The following is a 4,333-nucleotide window of genomic DNA, read 5'->3' as shown; positions in this document are numbered from 1 at the left end:
TTTCCAAAACAGTTTATTTCCCAAAATAAATCGAGCAGAAATATTTACCAAAACAGTTTATTTACCAAAATAAATCAAGCATATACATTGTATTAAATAAACGATGTGTGTTTGTTGCAATTCTTGCAAACTGATGTTTAAAACTGGCAATTTCTGTTGCCTTAATTATTGTTTATTAGTTATAATTGTACCCGTAATTATCGGCGGTATATTACAAAAGAAACAAACATTATACTGACAACCTTTAATTGGCAATCATAAAAGTGTGAAAACCCATTGTAACGGCGCACTTTCTCTGAACCCACGGCTCAATACACAATCCGACTGGTAGGTTACAGTGCCATTTATCATTTTGGCTCAGATTTAGCGGGAAATGAGGTTATGGCATGTTGACATTAAAAACCAGTCGAGTGTAATTCGTTGATCTTGTTCAAAAACGTAAGTAAAAAAGTTAAAGGTTATACCTTTGGTTTGGACACTAAAAAAAGGTCAAAGAATTCGCAGTCAAGACGGAAGTCTATACTTCAGTAATTCCGACAGTATTTTAAGAAAACTTCAAAATTGATCCGGAATTAGGCAATTGCCCAGTATATGCAACTGCAACCTATCTTTGTAAAAATCGGAGCTGCAACCTATCATTTTCTTTTCGTTCTCATATCTTTTAAAATCATTAATATATTTCTTCACAAATACCCGTACCTGTTATATTTAAACAAAACTTAAGGGTTTTATGCGGTTTTCCTGAACTTTTATCTCATTTTCTACTAAATCTGAGCCAAAATGATAAATGGAACTGTAACCTACCAGTCGGATTGTGTACATGTTGGAAACATTGCAGAAGTGTTCTCGAAAACGGTATCAGTTTCAAGGAAAATATGGATATGTAGATACACACTAGGTAGGTAGGCATATGATAGGCTATGTTAATTATAGGTATTACGTTGATTTTTGGCTCCAGTCGAGCATTTAGGTGCCATCTTGCACTGAAACCAACCATTTGGTCACTGACTGAACCTTTCAATTAAAACAGATGAAACGGAAAACAAACAAATATGACGATTTTAAGTTTATTTCAGAAAGCAATTGATCACATATGAAACATTAATATTCACATTTACAATTATAGGATAAGCACATATTTCGTTCATTATTATTCAAATTATTATAATATTTTATTAAAAATACATTGATGTTTAACATTGGAATTTCCTGAGATTTTTCAGTTACATTAAAGATAATTTTCATACTGAGCACTAATATTCAAGTATTTATTAACAAATTTAAGACCAATGAGTGAATAAATTAAAAAAAAAAATGTTTTAAAACATTATAAATGATGGTCCGTAAGTTTCTGAAGATGGTCCGTAATGTCCCTAAATCTGGTCCGTAGTGTCCCTAAATCTGGTCCGTAATGTCTGGTCCGTAATGTCCATGGTCCGTAGTGTCCGTGACCCAAGAAGACGACAAATAAGAATGGTATTAAGTTGGTAGAATGGAACTCCTTCCTGATTCCTGCACATGTAAGTTGTAAGTATTGACTATATCGGGATACCATACAGGACACTCAAGTGTTATTTTATATTTTCTTAGTTATCATGCAAATGAAAATAATCACTATCATTTAAAAGTTATTCACTGATCAGGGATAGTTGCAAATGGTTTGTTTACATTAATTAGTTTTATGAATTTAATTGAATACACAACTTTTTATAAGAGCTTTGCACCAAATTAAATTCAGTTCATTTTACGGGAGTAACCCACACTAGCGGATCCAGAAAGGGGGTGGGACCCCCCCCCCAAAAAAAAAAAAAAAATATTCTGTAAAGAATCTCAGGACAATTATTCAAAAAATCTTTTGATCTTTGATATCATAATGGTAAAAAAAAATATACCAAAATGCAAAATGTAAAAAAAAATATCAAGTCAGAGAATGGGTTGGAACCGGTGTCGCCAAAATTGCAGTCCAGTGTTGAATCCACTGTGCTATGAAGGCTTATCCTAAACCGTTGGAATATTTAATCTTTATACCTAACTTGTAATATATTGGCGAATTTTTTTTATTGTAAATTATGTGGTACTTCAGTTAGTAAGTTTTAATGCATTGTACACATAGATACCAAGTTTATGTCAGTTTTCGTCAATTTTCTTTTTTTCCGCTATTTCATTAAACAGATTACAGCCCCTTTGAAACAAGTCTTTGGGAGGAACTGTTGGGGATTGTTATTAAAGCTGCATTTTCACAGATTTACCATTCTGACAACTTTTTTTTTATCATGGAATGAATCATGCAATGTTAGTGCATAAATTATGTCTGCGAACCATGATTTAAAACTGCTGAAAAAATATCAGATAGCTGTTTTTCATATGTACGTTCATAATTGTTGTTCTGTGACTTAAATTTGAACACTTTTCAGAAAAATGAAATAATAAGCAGATTTCTCAATACATGACATCTGTTTTATTGTTAGCAATTAAAGGCATTGATTCTCTGAGATAATAATAATGTTAAAACAGTCAATCTGTGAGAGTGCAGCTTTAAGACTCATTTTTCCTAAGATCAGCCAAGTTAGTATTATAGCTAATTTTAGCTTAAAAGTAGGTGAATTTTATATTTATTTCAGACCAGATACTCTTGAGGGACCAATTTAAGGGCAAACAGACAAACGTTTTGATGCAAAGAAAGCATTGGATTTGAAAGGTAGATTTTTAACACATATTTACATGTACTCAATGTCATTTACTAGTATAACATAATGTATTCAAGTATAAGATATTTCAAGTATTTGGTCAGGTTGTTAGGTTTAATTGAAACTGTTAAGCAAATAAATGAAAGTCCATGCAATTTTGCATGCACATGTTTGTTGCATGCAGATTTTACTCAGATGGCATAGGGTACAGTTACTCTTGTAACTTGCTTAAAATAAATATAAATAATTCTGCATGTGTCTGAAGTCATGTTTTATTTTTCTCTACAAATTGTTTTAAAAAATGCAATTGTTTGATTTCCTTTCTTATGTGTTATGCATTGCAGTTCCCATGGAGAAGAAAAATGGAGAGATTCTAAAAGTATGAAGATATTCCTGTGTATAATGAGGAAATCTTGTCAGTGAATGGTAAGTTCTCTTTGGATTAATTCTATGTATAACAATATAAATATGAGGTAAGCCAAGAAATGAGAATTAACATAATTATTCTGTTCAAACATACATTGACATATTAAATATAAAGACATATGTATGATTTGTCTCTGCTATTATACTCCTACCACTTGATGGTTAGGGTTCATTTGGACAAGTCTTCTTTTATCCATAATTCCAAATGCTTCTGAGATTTCTAACACATATTAAATATGTTGAGGAGAAGTGCTGTGCAAAAAACATTTTTGTTTATGGTATTTTAGAGTTATTGGTCTTTGATTATTTTTCTTTCACTTTTCTATGTTTTTGAGGTATTAACTTCAAACTTCATGCACATATTGGACGTGATAAGAAAAATAGCTGTGCATATGAATCATTAAATTGTGTATGGTAGTCAAAGAATTGTAAACCTTTGATTATTATCTTTATATTTTTTTTTTTTTCTTCTCTTCATAACTTTTTTTCATTTTTTACTTTAATTTAACAAAACACTATTCTGTTTTTGGTATATTAAGGATTATTTTCTTATGTTTATTTTGTGCTTGGCAGTTTTAAAATTATTGCCTAATTGGTTACTGTATGCTTAAAAGCAAACATCACTCTCAGTGAAACCTCTTATTACAATAGGTGATAGCTGTAGTTTTTCATGGAAACAAGTGTTTGACAGTATGAGTCATTTTTTAGTAGCAATATATTATGTACATTTAAGGTATAAGTTCTCTTTTGCTAATTGTTCAGTTGTTTTTCAGTTGTTGCAATTGTGGACCAGGCCAGAGTTGTACTAAACCAACTAAGACACAATGAGATACAGGAATGACACAATGAGAAACAGGAAACAGGAAAGTGATGACTGATCACCACCTGTTACAAATTCATCTAGGTACAGTTTTTATTCCAGATTTGATACAACTGTAAACTGTTTTATGCATGCTATGATTATGTTCATCATGTTTGTTTAAGACCGTGATGATGAGGACTAATCTATTGATTATCCCTTGCCAAAAGGCAAAGTGGATACAGTAATTGTGTAATTGTGCACGTGTGTGTGCGTGTGCACGGAATGTAATCTTGAGCATAAATCCCCCAGGTATTAACTTCAAACTTCATATACAGATAGATCCCTATTGAGAAGAAGTGCAGTGTTAAGGGACCATAACTCTGTTTACAGTTCTTTTTGTAATAACCCTTTGTTATAT

At 31.5% G+C, this 4,333-nt stretch overlaps 1 long non-coding RNA gene across 1 annotated transcript; it reads left to right on the top strand.

Moving 5' to 3' along the window:
• Window positions 1-1,462: 1,462 nt before the first annotated feature.
• On the top strand, window positions 1,463-3,980 carry LOC128218838 (uncharacterized). The gene is made up of 4 exons (XR_008258480.1): window positions 1,463-1,527; window positions 2,622-2,698; window positions 3,032-3,113; window positions 3,887-3,980. It is a non-coding gene; the product is annotated as an uncharacterized LOC128218838 (long non-coding RNA).
• The last annotated feature ends 353 nt before the right edge of the window (window positions 3,981-4,333 follow it).

The sequence above is a fragment of the Mya arenaria genome, chromosome 15, assembly GCF_026914265.1.
Source record: "Mya arenaria isolate MELC-2E11 chromosome 15, ASM2691426v1".
NCBI lineage: Eukaryota > Metazoa > Mollusca > Bivalvia > Myida > Myidae > Mya > Mya arenaria.
This window is presented reverse-complemented; position numbering and strand designations above follow the sequence as displayed.